The sequence below is a fragment of the Elephantulus edwardii genome, unplaced genomic scaffold (genome assembly GCF_000299155.1).
Source record: "Elephantulus edwardii isolate Elephantulus edwardi_28Jun2011 unplaced genomic scaffold, EleEdw1.0 scaffold00037, whole genome shotgun sequence".
NCBI lineage: Eukaryota > Metazoa > Chordata > Mammalia > Macroscelidea > Macroscelididae > Elephantulus > Elephantulus edwardii.
In genome coordinates, this window is record NW_006399787.1 from 13,473,888 (window position 1) to 13,488,861 (window position 14,974).

At 43.2% G+C, this 14,974-nt stretch overlaps 1 protein-coding gene and 1 pseudogene across 2 annotated transcripts in view; one reads left to right on the forward strand and one right to left on the reverse strand.

The window, feature by feature from the left end:
* DPF3 (D4, zinc and double PHD fingers, family 3) overlaps positions 1-14,974 on the forward strand; it is a 389,049-nt gene that overhangs the window by 111,723 nt on the left and 262,352 nt on the right. The window lies entirely within an intron of this gene.
* On the reverse strand, positions 3,184-3,672 carry LOC102857624 (annotated as a pseudogene).

Genomic DNA, 14,974 nt, shown 5'->3' on the forward strand with positions numbered 1-14,974 from the left:
ATTCAGGAAAGAGACGGACAGATTCTTCCTGTTAAGATTTATGACTTTAGACTCAACGAGGGTCACTATGAGTCAGAATTAACCATGCTGCAGTGAGTTTGAGCACAAATAGCTTTATTTGACCAATACCATTGAGGTCTGAAAACAGGATGATACTTACATTCCCATCAGCCTCAGAAGCCATGGCCTTCATCCTTTATTCTGAGAGAGCCGGTGACAGGTTCACCAAAGTCACAGGACACAAAACAAAGGCCACTGGAGGGAAGTACAAGAGTTCTTTTCTGTCCTTGTGACGGTTGTGCTACCTGAAAGGTTGTGACTCCTGGGAAGAAGTCTTAATTACCTTTTATTGTTGTTATGTGCTTTTGAGTCAAGCATGTTGCATAGTGACTGTATAAGCAGTTCTGAGCTCTTTGCTATAAACTATGCCATCCTCATCATCTCTGACATACCTGAGCCTCTTGCTCCAATCTTGGAGTCAGTCCATCTGGCTGAAGATCTTTTTTTCTTTCTCTGACCTTTCACCTTTCCTAGCATTATATTCCCTTCGCCATCCTTGCCTTTAAGGAACACTCTGTTCTTTCGGTAATCCATGGGATATTCCATATTCTTCTCCAACAGCACAACTCAAAGGCATCAACTCTTCCTCAGCCCTAGTGCTTTGATAATAGAAAAACCACAAGTGGGTGGTATTAATGAAGGGGGATTAATTTCCTCATTGGTTAAAAGCCCAAATCAGAGTCTTAGTTGTTTGATTTTGTTTCCTTTTTTTCTTGTTGGTCGTTTAAGGTGTTCCCTGGTTCTTTAGCAATCCTTACATGGCATCTGTCTTTCCTGCAATGCCTGCACCTCTGTGGTCATACTGCCTTTTCTAGAATAGGAGGTACCCTACAGTGGTACCTCAATTGGCTGATTAATTCTCCTACATTAGATTGCATTATAGAAGGTAATTACATCCACATGTCTGGGGGTTAGAATATTGACATACATTTGTAGGAGCAGTGAATCTTGCCACTTTACTGTCCCATTGTGATAGAAAAGGGTGTCAGGGGAGGGCTGGCCCCAAGGTTACATTATCTAAACCAGTCCTAGGAAAGTAATGAGTTCGGGATACTGTGTTAGGTCAGAAATTCTTTCAGGAAGAGGATTCTGAGTGGTTTCATAGACTACTTGGTATGGGAGGATTGAGTTCATCCAGAGGACAGTGGGGCTGTTAAACTGTCTTCCACAGACAGTAGATCTGGTTTTCTATAGGACTTTTGTTTTGGGGAGGGAGTGGGGCTTGGGAGGAGAGTTGAATGCTTATAACATTAGAGAAGAGGTAAGTGCGTGTAGCTCGATGCATCATTTTCCAACATTCCTATACAGAGCACTTGACTTCCATGCCAAATCATTTTTGTACAAATATTTTAAATGTTCCTAATTGAAATTGCTATGGTCTCCATAAGAAATGATAGTCAATAAAATTATATAACAATTATTATATAACTCAATTCTTTTAATAAATAAAAAAGAAATTTAAATTTTATATGGGTTTGCTTACAAAATTTGTATACATTGTGTTTTACACTAGTCTTCATTCCCATTGTTTTTCATACATTCATTCCCATTCGTTATAATTTATAAAATTAATCAACATTGAACTCTGCCCACCATTACCCCATCTTTCCAGATCCCCATAGTACATTAGTTTTTCGATCCACAATCCATAATTGTCCTACGATATTGGTTGTAACTCCTGCCATCTCTTAATGCCTCTGTTTCCTCCTTGGGCTCCCCATTTCTGTTTTTGTGATTTCTTTGACCCTCCCTGCCTTCTCATCTTTGGTTTGGGGCAAATGCTGCTCTTTCGCTGCTGTAGAATGGATTGTTCTTCATGGGTGTTACTGCTTATTTATAGACCTGTTATTTGGCTGAAAGAGAGCCTCTACATGTCTTCGGCTTCAAGTTAGAAGGTTGCCTTAGGGCAAAGGTTTCTGGAGTTTCTACTGTTCACATTCAGACCAAGTGAAATCTGGTCTTTAAAAAAAATGATTGTTATTAATTTGAATTTTGGTTTTTTGCCTATTCTAGGGGTGTATTTTCTATTGTCCTCCCAGTTAGAAGTGGTATCTAGGCAACATCCAGTCTGATCTTCTGCTAGACAAGCCTGTGGTTCATGTGAGCCTTTAGCCTTTTCGACTAACTGCTTCCTTGAGTCCTCCGTTTTCTTTCTTTGCTCTTTTGTTTCCTCACTACCGGTGGATGCCGGGATCTCTGGAGGCCTTGTCCTTCCTATACTTCTCCTCCTCGGATCTGGAGTGTACTCTGTTGATTTAATACTCCTCTGGTATTGTGCTTTCTCTGTCTCTTATTGGGAGTGTTTCAAAGTTAGCTTTCTGTGTTCCTCTTCCGGGGTCATGACTAGTTTTTTCTTGTGATGTCCCCCAGGATGCCTGGCAGAGCTCTGCTCCCTATCACGCCTTACTCTTTGTGTTCTTTCAATTTCCTCTTTCCCTGCCTCTTTAATCCTAGTTATTATCCTTCCAAGTTTGTTCTCTGCATCTTTCACTTGGTTTCATGTCTGACTAATGTGCTGTCTTGCCTACAGTGCACAAATGTTAGTTGGAAGAAGTAGCAAGTTAATGTCCTTCCTGGGAGCCATGTACGAAGAGCTATAAGGCAGGCACGGTGTAGGGATGGGCTATAAGGATTTGGAGCTACACAGGAACCCAGATAGATCTCAGGGCTGATGACTCCACTAGACTAAAACACCGTTTTCTCATAGTTTTAAGCAGAATTGTCCTGAGGTCTGGAAACAGTGATAATGGCTATATCTACTGGACAGTGACTTAGGGGTGCTTTCAAGATTGATATCAAAGAATCTGAGGCTCATAGGAAAGCCAGCTTTTAAATTCTGAAGGTTCTGACCTACCCTACCATTATTTTTTTCCATCATCTTTTTTTCTCTCTCTTCACACCTTTCTGCAGATGGCTTTTTGTTGCTGTCTGCTTTCTTCTTCCACAATGGAACAGTAAAAGAGGCATGGCCCCAATTATCCATCATTCTTTTATCCATAATTCTTCCCCTACCTCCCCACCCCACCTCAGAATTTTTTGTACAGATAGCACAGGAGGACACCAGCCCCACACAGATAGCAGCCCAGGGGGCCACATGAGTCCTTCTGTCCTCAGATGGCGAACTCAGTTATGGAGCCTTTGTGGAGGTCTGGTCACCTTAAGAGCCTGACTTGGCGCAGGAGCCTGCGTTGAGGTCTTAGCTGGCGCCTGAGTTGAGGACTCTGCTGGAGCTTTGGCCTTACTTTCAGTCTGGGTTTTGGATTTTGGCCGGTTAAGCCTGAGCCCTTTGGCAATGCGGGCCCGAGCACGCTTCCCAAGCCTGGGATGGGCGATGGAGTTGAGTTGGCTGAGCTTGCCGTTGACACTCCTTGGGATCTGGGGCTTGAAAAGCGCCTTCACAGCCTCGGTGCCTTCATCCATGGCCTTGGCATTGTCGGCTTGCATCTTCTTCAGGCTCTTGCTGTTGTGCTTCTTGGCAAAGCGCATGTTCCCCAGGAATTTGGGGTCTGCCCTCTTAAGAGACTTGTATCGTTGTGATTGGGGTTTCTTGATGCTGTTTCTGTGCCATTTTTGGGACTGTTTGTGTGTCATGTTGTTCTTGGACTTAGCCATGTCTGCACCATTGCTGCAGCTCCCAGATGTGATTGGTGGATCCAATTATCCAGCATTCTAATCCACCTTGAGAGTCAGGCATCAGAGACAGAGCATCATAGAGTCCTAGATTACCAGAGTGTAAGTGGTTCTCAGGATGACCCTTCTTACGGTTATTTTTTTTAAATTTTTTTAAAAAATTATTATTAATTTCAGTAAAAATTTACAGAGACTTTGGATTTTCATTCATTCATTCATTGTTGCACTCTTCTCCCCTTCTAGCCCTCCCCCCTAGTACACTACCCTCTTGGAAAAGTAAAAGACAAATTCTTTCATTGTTTTACAAACCCTCCCCCAGGTCCACTCCACCATGTAGCCTTAGCACTAGACTCCTGTCATGACAAAAATACCTAATCACATATCCCTTTTAAACAGTTTTCTTTCTCAGTCTCCCCCTAACCCCAAGATCAGTCCTGTTTTACAACAGTGGCACCATGCAGTATTTGTCCTTTTGTGACTGAGATATTTCATTCAGCATAATGTCCTCCAGGGTCACCCATTTTGAATAAAATTGCATGAGTTCTTTGTTTTTCAATGCAACATAGTATTCCATTGTGTGAATATACCACAGCTTCTCTATCCATTCGTTTGTTGATGGACACTTAGGTTGTTTCCAACTCCTTACTATTGTGAACAAAGCCGCAATAAACATGGGTGTGCATATATCTGCTTGGATGTCAGTTATGGTCTCTTTGGGGTATATTCCCAATAGTGGAATTGCTGGGTCAAATGGTATCTCTATTTGTAAGTTTTTGAGAACGTGCCACACCGCCTTCCACAGTGGTTGCACCATTTTACACTCCCACCAACAGTGAATAAGGGTTCCAGTTTCTCCACAACCTCGCCAGCATTTATGGCTTGCGTTCTGTTAAATTTTGCTATTCTGACTGGGGTGAGATGATAGCTCATAGTTGTTTTATCTTACTGTTTTTTGAAACTGTCTTAGAATTAACTGGGAAGACCTAAGCAAGCAGCTCCATTTCTTGTCGACTTAGATCTTGCAGTACTGTATGTGATTTTCATTTTCCCTGTGTTGGAAAATCATGAACCTCTAACCCAACCCTAGCATCTCATTTTGTAGCTTAGAAATGACCACTTACAGAGCAGCACAGTTTCCTAGAAGGATGCAAGGTTTGCAGCCGTGATTCTCTGGTTTCCTTCAGAAACAGCCTTCCTGGTGCAGGTGTGAAATGGGACCTTTCATGAGGACGAGCACAGAGCTGGCTCCTGTGAGGCAGAGGTTAATGATGTCTCTGCTACCCAACTTTCCCAAACTGGTCTCTACCATCTCTAACATATTTGACTACCTCACACCATCCTCTCAGAACTCTATCGCCTACCTTTGAGTTCAGTAAAAGAGAACTCAGAAATCAAGTCTTTCATTAAGAGACGTAAAAGGATACACTTAGACTCATGTTCAGCTTGGAAATGAACACAGACAACTCAAGATGCAGTTCTTCACTCTTGGCTGTCTGCTGTGGGGCTGTGTTGGGCCCTTGCTGCCTCTGGACCCTGGAGAAGGCCTTCTCTGCCAAGTGTTCATCATCTCACTTTGCTCCTGGGGCCTGTAAGCTTTCTTGCAGAGCTGCCTTGTGCTGGTCTCATGGGTTTTGCCTTCTTATATGGCAACAGCACTTTCTACTGTTGGGCCACTATATCTCACTGTCTTCCATGATAAAGCTGACCAATCCCCTTTTGGAATCCTATCCCTATCCCAGGGGTTTCTTGCACTTTATTTTCATTTAGCAATAAGCTGCACAACCCACTGGGGGGCCGTGCTCGTTGTTGTTATGTGCTGTCAAGTCTCTTGTGACTCACAGTGACCCTATATACAACAACTCTGAACTCTGCTCTATCCTGTGCCAACTTTACTGTCTCTGACACACCTACCTCACAGAGATGTGTCTCTTACACACCCACCTCATCTATCTCATAGAGGGTCTTCTTCCCTTGTGCTGTCCCTCCACCATCCCAAGCATGATGTCACTCTCCAAGACTGGTCCCTCTTTGCAACACGCCCAAAGAATGTCAGACGAAGTTTCAGAGAATTCTTGCCTCCAAGGAGCAGACTGGTTTCACCCTCTCTAGGATGAACCTTTTTATTCTCTTAGTGGTCCATGGGATATTCAATACTCTTCTCCAGCACCACAGTTCATAGGCATCAATTCTCCTTCTATCATATCCAGTCATTGTTCTGCTTTCTGACGCATAGCAACTAATTGCAAAAACTATGGCCTGGATCAGGCTCACCTGAGTCTCCAGACTGACATCATTGCTCTTCAGTACCCTGGAGAGGTCCCTGACAGACGACTTTCACAATGCAATTCATCTTTCGATTTCTTGGCAGCTAGTACCAAGGCTTGAGTGTGGAGCCAAGGAAATTAAAGCTGTTAACAATGTCAACCTCTTCACTATCATTATGTTGCCAGTTGGTCTAATGATGAGAATCTTTGTTTTTTTGATGTTGAACTTCAATCCATATTGAAGGCTGCAGTCCTTGGACTTCTGAAGCAAGTGCTTCAGGTCTTCCTCAGTGTCAGCAAGCAGGGTTGTGTCATCTGTGTAATGCAGGTTGTTGATGAGTCTTCCTCTAATCCTGAGGCTACATTCCTCCTCATAGAGCCCAGTCTCTCAGATGATCTGTTCTGAATATAGATTGAAAAGGTATAGAGATAGCACACATCCCTTGTGTACACCCTTCCCATTTTTGAACCATGCAGTATTTCCTTGCTGTGTCCTGATGATTGCCTTTTGGTCCAAATATAGTTTTCCATTAAGCACAATCAAGTGTTCTTGGATTTCCATTCTTCTTAGAGTTAACCAGTTTGTTGTGATCCACCAAGTCAAATGCCTTTGCATTTGTCAGTGAAACACAGATAGAAATTCCTGTGGTATTCTCTGCTTTCAGCCAAGATTCATCTGACATTAGCTATAATATCCCTAGTATCATGGCCTCTAAGCATTGTTTTTGCATAGAACATCCTAATCATTGAGTGGAAGTCAAAAGGGTCATAGTTAAGTAGTTCATTCCAGGGCAAGGGGCAAGGCCTCTTTTTGTTAGGATCTAGTTGGTAGCAGTAAGAGGAAATCTGTATTGAAAGAAATGGAAGTAATTTCTTACTTTCCTGATTGAAGATTCACTGCCGTTTGCTTTCGTCCTGGACTGTGTGATCTTGTGCAGATTGCTTTACCTCTCTTAACATCTTCATCTGTGCAATGAGAGATTTTGACAAACTGCTCTCAACTTGCTTCCTAGGTTGGGATTTGATAAATCAGTCGATGAAGTTTGCAACAAGTGTCCATGATTCCCAATGACTGGCATATATTATTTTTTGTGGTTGTTGATGTTGTTGTTATGTGCTGTCGAGTCACCTGTGACTCATAGCGACCCTATGTACAACAGCCCTAAACTCCGCTCTGTCCTGTGCCAATCGCACTGTCCCTGACACTCCCATCCCAATTATCCCAGTCACTGAATCAATCCACTTCATAGAGGGTCTTCCTCTCCTGGACTGTCCCTCCACCCTCCCAAGCATGATGTCCCTCTCTAAGTACTGGTCTCTCCTCACAACATGTCCAAAGTATGTTAGACAGAGCCTCAGAACCCTTGCCTCCAAGGAGCCACCCAGTTTAACCCTTTCCAGGACAAATCTGTTTGTTTTCCTAGCAGTCCATGGTATTCTCAATACTCCTCTCCAGCACCACAGCTCAAAGGCATCAATTCTCCTTCTATCCTCCTTGGTCATTGTCCAACTCTCTGATGCATAACAGGTGATTGCGAAGACCATGGCCTGTATCAGACGCGCCTTAGTCTCCAAAGAGATACCACTGCTCTTCAGCACTTTGGAGAGGTCCCTAACAGCAGACTTTCCCATGGCAATGCGCCTTTTAATTTCCTGGCTGCTGGTGCCAAGACTGTTGACTATGGAGCCAAGCAAACTAAAGCTGTGTACAATCTCAATCTCTTCACCATCCATCCTGATGCTGCCGATTGGTCCAGTGGTGAGAATCTTTGTCTTCTTGACATTGAGCCTCAATCCATATTGCAGGCTGCAGTCCTTGACACTCTGCAGCAGGTGCTTCAGGTCCTCCTCAGTTTCAGCAAGCAGGGTTGTGTCATCCGCATAACGCAGATTGTTGATAAATCGTCCACCAATCTTGACCCCACATTTCTCCTCATAGAGCCCCGCCTCCCGGATAATCTGTTCTGCATTTGTGGTAGGTGTGTGATTTTTAAACTGGTCAAATAAGATTTATCACAGAATCCATTTGGTCAAATTCTTCTTGACAAATGGTGGAACGTCCTTCCCACTGCTCATTTTAACGTTCAGCTTCAATCCAGTGCCACTGGGGAGTGAGGGCAAGGAGTTGGTTCTCTGTGAACAAAGGGTCAAGACATTGCTTCTGGTGCCTACCCAGGGAAGAGCTGTAGACCAGCCATGGTGCCCATACCCTACGTCCCCTTACCTGAGACTAAATGCTGTTTGAAAATGTCTTTTACTAAGAGTAATTAGTTACCTAGCAGAAATGTGAGGGAAGAGAGCAGTTTTTGAGATTCTACAAAGAAAGTATTTAGGTTCTTGTAGCTAGGGAGTGGAGCGTGGGCAAAAGTTGAACTAAGGATGTTCTGGCTCCAGACCCCATTCCGTTTCCAGCATACGACATGATCCTACACTGGCTTGTTCTTCTGGAAAGACTTGGGGAGGCTGCCAGAAAATGGGTGTGAGTTAATGTTATAAGTAGGGTTGCCAGATGCAGCAAATGAAAATGGAGGGGATGCCCAGGTAAATGTGAATTTCAGATGAACATAAACTTTTTTTTCCCGCTTGCATATATACCAGGTATTATAAGGAGCACACACACAAAATTATTTGTTCTTTATCTGAAGCTTAAGTTTAATTGAGAGTCCTGTGTTTTATCTGGAAATCCTAAAAGTCAGGGCAGGTAGAGAGATGGCCAGCTGGGAAGGGGCCCATGGGAGTGATGGTGGCGAGATGTCGTTATTGTTGTGCTTAGGTTCTGAGGAGTGAGTGGCGTGATAGGGCCCCATGACCAAACTATCAAACTGAGACAACTAGAAAATGAGAAATCCTAGATCTCTGCAATCTGTGGTCTTTTGAGAAATCACTGTGGAGGAACAGTACTCATGTGATCCATGAGAAAAGAATGGTCTTTAGTCCTGCTTCTCACGAAGCTATATTTGAAAATACATCCAATAAGATAAACAAAGGGGTTCCCTTTGTATATATTTCAAAGGGAATCCAAATTCCTTCCTCCTGGTAAGTTAAAACAAACAGTGAGGGCTGAAAAATTCCTGTATTCAGGGACAATAAAAAAAGTATGTCCCAGGTTTGGGGCTGCCTGGGGGAGGGCATTCCTTGGTGTATGTATGCGCCAGTATGGTAGGCTATAGGCTTAGCAATTTTGCTGTCATTCCTCAAAATTAATTTTTCTTACTTTTTATAGGACTTATTTTGTTATCCAAAATACAAATAGCAGAACGTACATGAGTCCCATAATTAATTTCTTTTTTCTTTCTTTTTCTGAGTCCCACAATTTCTAATGTACAGTTAATTCAGTGACATAGAATGCTTCTTCTTAGTTGCGCTTCCATTTTTATTCTAATTTTCCATACTGTTCTTCCTTGTTTAAAACGTAACTCACTGCCCACATACTCTTTTCTGACTATATTTGATCACATATAAGAAGTTCTTTAAAAAAGCACAATGCTCAAGGCAAATATTCTTTACTAATTAAACTAAACTATTCAGTTTTAAATATATAATAGTTTTGGGGGTTCATTTTCCATGTCTTCAGAAAGTGAATTTCATGAGAATTATAAGTTCTCTTTTATATTTTCCCTCTTTTTGATCTTTAGATTCTTTGGTCAAGGTGTTTAGTGGTGATGGTTAAGAACCTCTAGGTTTTCCTGTACTGTGGCAAAGGAGTTAATTTTGAATGCTAGTTTTTGTGACTGTAAAAAAACTTTGGGTTAAGTGCTAGGAGGAACCTTGAAGATCATTTATTCTCAAAATCAGGGACTCACAGTATATAAATATACCAAATACCTTACTTTATGGATGAGGAATTTAGCCCATTGGGACTGGAACCCAGGTTTCCTGCTGCTCAGGTTAAAAACACTGTTTCCTGTTACTTTTAATTTGCTGGTCTCGTTGCCACTTTCAAATGTAAGCTTGCCCCATGTGTCCTGACTGTTTTGTAGTGTTCTGGCCGATCACGGACAGTCCAGCACACCCAGCTGCAGGGAGCCAGGGGAGCATTTGCTTGCTGGTACTCACGTGCTGCCACTTATAGGTGTCCCTCTTTGCAGACTCAGCAGGAAATCATTTCCCAGGCCTCTTGCATGCTTGCGTCTGCTGGTAGATTTGAACCACCTGCCTTTGGGTTGTCAGGTCCTTAATCACTAGATCACCAGTACTTTGGTCCAACTAGTACCTTTTATTCACTAATACTATCCTTTTATGCCCATGAAGTTTCCCATTGTTCCCTGCCTCCACTCCCTAGCTGTAAGGAGATATGTGATGTGAAGTCCTTACATGTTAGGTGTTATGCCTTGAATTCAGGGTGGCATACCCAAGTATGGATGGGCCTTGCCCAGGTGCCGTTCAGTATGGGAGCTGCTCCCCTTGTTTGTCCAATGGGGTACCCACATCCTGAGCAAAGGGACAGCTGAACCCTTCTGACTAAGATATCATTCCTGGGTGATGTTTGAAAGGATTCTTTTGCCTAGAATGTTGATGGGCAATGGAGTGAATGGTGCGTGGTTTCCTAGGCAGCTGCTGAGTATATATACAACCACAATGAATAGCTCCCAGTGTGGTTCTGCTCCGAGTCACCTGCTCCCTCCCTGAGGTCACGCTTAGGACTTCAGCCAGGTGGGTGAGGGAGAGGCCTCTGTCTTGGCTTGAAGCCTGGTGTCTATTGCTGTCATCTTTCTGATTTTCTCGGTTTTTCAAGCTACTTTATTCCCCTCGATGGCCACTCTGGGCCCTTAACATCCTTGTTTCTGGCAGAGCCTGACAGGTAGTGTTGTGGACATCTGCCTGCAGTTGCTCCAGGCCCAGACATCAAAGCCTGCGTCCTCTAGAACTTTTTCTGTTTCTGTGGCTGCTGCTCAGAGCTGAGTGGACTCTGGCACCTCAGGAGAGGCTACTTTCCAGGCCAGCTTTTCATCTGGTATAGCTGCCTGTGAATACCAGGAATGACTTCTCTTTGTTCTGTTGTTGATGGTGAGATACCTTGGGAGGGAGACCAACTACAGGGTGAGTACTACCCAGAGAATCATTCCTGTTATTTCAAAGACCAAAACCACAAATAAGTAAGGAGAAAGTCTATTTTCTTTGTGCGATTAGACTCAATTTATGAAAAAAGATTAAACATCCATCCAGCCAGCCATTTAATAAAAGATAATTGTAATGTATTATTTAGTCAGAACCAACTCATAGATGACCCTGTAGAGGGTTTTCAGAGGCAGTGAATAGCATGAGAGGAGAGTGCCCATCTTTCTTCATGAATGCCTTTGATTCGGCAGTGTGGCTCTTTACCACGAAGTTATCAGTTCTCTTAATAAAACTCCCTAAAAAAAAAAGGGACAGCAAACTCAGATACTTACAGGCACCAAGCTCTTAAAGTTCATGAAGACAATGAACTTGGTATACTGCAACAGCAAGAGGTGGTGGGGACAATGATGAGCTGTAAAGTGTAACTCACTGAGCCACCATCGACTCTCATATTCCCTGACTCTCATTTCTTCTTAAGTTTGATGTGATGTGGTTTGTTTACCTGATGGCCGCAGCAAATTATGTTGTTGTTGTTGTTATGTGCCGTCGAGTCGCTTGCGACTCAAAGTGACCCTATGTACAACAGCCCTAAATTCTGCTCTGTCCTGTGCCAATCACACTGTCTTTGACACTCCCATACCAATTATCCCAGTCACTGAATCAATCCACCTCATAGAGGGCCTTCCCCTCCTGCACTGTCCCTCCACCCTCCCAAGCATGATGTCCTTCTCCAAGGACCGGTCACTCCTCACAACATGTCCAAAGTATATTAGATGGAGCCTCAGAATCCTCGCCTCCAAGGAGCCACCCGGTTTAACCCTCTCCAGGACAAATCTGTTTGTTTTCCTAGCAGTCCATGGTATTCTCAATACTCTTCTCCAGCACCACAGCTCAAAGGCATCAATTCTCCTTCTATCCTCTTTGTTCATTGTCCAACTCTCTGATGCATAACAAGAGATTGTGAAGACCATGGCCTGTATCAGACACACCTTAGTCTCCAGAGAGACACCATTGCTCTTCAGTACTTTGGAGAGGTCCCTAACAGCAGACTTTCCCATGGCAATGTGCCTTTTAATTTCCTGGCTACTGGTGCCAAGAGTGTTGACTGTGGAGCCAAGCAAACTAAAGCTGTGTACAATCTCAATCTCTTCACCATCGAGACTTCAGAAGCATTTGGCTTTGAGTAGACGAAAGGTGTTTAAATAGTCCCCTTGGCCTCAACCACAACTTTGGGTAGAGTCTGCTAGTAAAATAAACTCGGATATGTGTCCTTCAGAGCATTTAAAGATTTCAAATGGTAAGAAACTCAACTCAGACTGCTTAAACATGAAAGGGAAGGTGTGGGCCCTGGATGTAGCTACTTCAGGCACGAATGTGATGAGAGGTTTGACACGGACCTCTTGATTTCCTCTATTGCTCCTTCACTTTTGTGTACTTTGGCCTTCTTTTCATGCATATCTGTTTCATGAATGGCTGCTGACAGCCTCCGCTGCACGTTCTTGGCAGCTTTTTTATCCAGGATAAAGGAAACATCCTCCTCCCCTTTTGCCTCCCTCGCACCCTGCTTGTCATAGAGATTCTAGAATTTACTCTCATTTCTAGCCATGATCACATGCTCACTTGAACTAATCAATAAGATTGGGAGGATGTGGTGTTCTTGACTAGGGACTGGGTCACTAATCTGCCTCAAATGTTGGGGGTTGACTTTATTCAAAACCCACGGAATGACAATGGGAAACGGTTGGTTTCCTGGAGGAAAACTGAGTTGCTGTTGCTGGAAAAAGAGGAGAGGGGAGCTGCTCACCACCATGAGGATAAACTGATGGGAAGACTGAGCTGTTTGAATTGCACTTGACAGCAAGATCCAGAGCTCTGAGCAGGGCCAGGGATGGACCTCCCTTCAGCTCCATTTGATCCCGAACCTTGCCTGACATCCTCAGTCTAGCCCACTTCTTCCTTAGGATGAGGAGATCGCAGCACCCAGCAGGCATAGGCTGTATTCTGCTGCCACCTAACCCAAGGATACCTGGTTATACTGAGGTCCTGATGCTTAACTCAACTGTGTGTTTTGCAGGTTGATGTTTTAGGAGAGCACTGTAATCTAAGAGAGGGTCCTGCAATGCTTGGAGCCCTCTGTGAGCTTCTGACTTGGTTCTGCTGTTGGAAGAGGGTTGCAAAGATGAAAATTTACCTTTTAGGAATGTCTGACTTGGGTTCAAAATTTAACTTCACCAATCACATGACATGACTCAAGGAATGAACAGAGATTAAAGAGGAGCCTCTGGCTTCCCGTCCTGGACTGAAGTTGCTGGAAAAGCAGCTAATGAAACCTTAGTAGGGACCTTGAATTCTTTGTGGGATCTTAGTCCCAGAGAGTAAATCATGCAGGTCTCGCTGCCGACTGTAGTTGTGTGGTGGATAAGTAAGTCAGTGCTCGACATACTGGTTTTTTTTGGATTGAGCAACAAGGTCAGCCACTCCTTCTCTCAAGTAAAGATAATTTTACTCATTTCTTACCATGGGTTTTAGAATCTGACAGTATTCTGATAATCGCAGTTAGATGGAAGAGAACAATACGGGGAATGGTGTTCATAAGACATGTTTATGGAAACACTAGATACTGTCAAAGGTAAAACTCTGATAAAAAAATAAAAGTTAAACTCTGCTTATAGAGGAAGGAGAATTACTATTGGTTGGAAAGTAACAGCACCAATTGGAGAATCCCAGCATCATCTACTATTGCAAGAGCCTTCAGAGCCTATTTTTCGGATGAGGAAATGGTAATTAAGAGATTTACCAAGGCCTGGTAATTATTGGAAGACTTGTCTAGGACCTAGATCTTTCAACACTGATCAAGTTTTAAAACGTCTAGTTTTTCTTTTTTCTTTCTTTTCTTTCTTTTTTTTTTTTTTAGTAACGTGCCTCACATTATAAGTTCTTATGAAGTGTTCATCTGATGGTCTAGCAGGTAGAAAGTTGTGGGCCAACATAAAGACAGGCAATTTGACTCTACCACAGCTCCAGGGGAGAAAGACGGGCCATCTTCTCCCTCGCTATTTATAGTCTCTGAAAACCTACTGGCGGGTCAGCTCTGAGTCAGTTCTGCTGTGATGGAATGAATATTTTGAGTAAGGAAGGAACAGGAGCTCCAGCAGCACTCCAGTTACGACGTTCGGCTGCTTATCCAAATTAGTTGTTGTAGGTGAGTGGAATTCTACTCCACAGGGATTTTAGTGGCTGAGTTTTTGGAAGTAGATTGCCACTCCTTTCTTCTGTGGTGTTTCTGGATGACTCTGTCATCACTGGAGCTGAATCAGCTAGACATTTCTTTAGTCGTCATTTGGCAACTGGTAACCCGATCTGAAAATACTCCTTAAACAAAAGTATCTCAGTGAAAGGATGTGATTTTTATCTTTGCAGCATAAACATGTTACTGATTGACTTCTAGTTTTATTGATTCATTGATCCAATAACTTAGTTATGTCCCTTTTACTGGGTCACCTACATGACAGAGCTTGTATTGGTTTTTGAGGATACAAAAGCGAAAGAGGCCTGTGTCATTAGTTTGCTACTTAACAAAGAACTCCAGTGCTTAGTTTTGTATAACAGCAACCATTCATTTGATTTAAAATTCTGTCCGTAGCAAATTGCTCTGGGTTCAGCCGGATGTGTTTTCTGAGCTTGAGTGGCCTCAGTGCTTGGGTCTACTGCTGGGTCGGCTGTGGCTGGACTGGACTGGATAACCTCAGTTTGGTCAGCTTGTCTGTGCTCCACAACATTGCTCTTCTTCAATGGGCTCCACAATCATGCTCATTATTGAGGAACTGACAATGTGTCACGTTCACTGTATTTTGTTGACCCAAATTAATGAACATGTACATCCCACATTCAAAAGGTAGGGGAATCTTTTGGTTGAAGGTATGGCGAAACCACATTATATAGAGTATAGATACAAGGAAGGG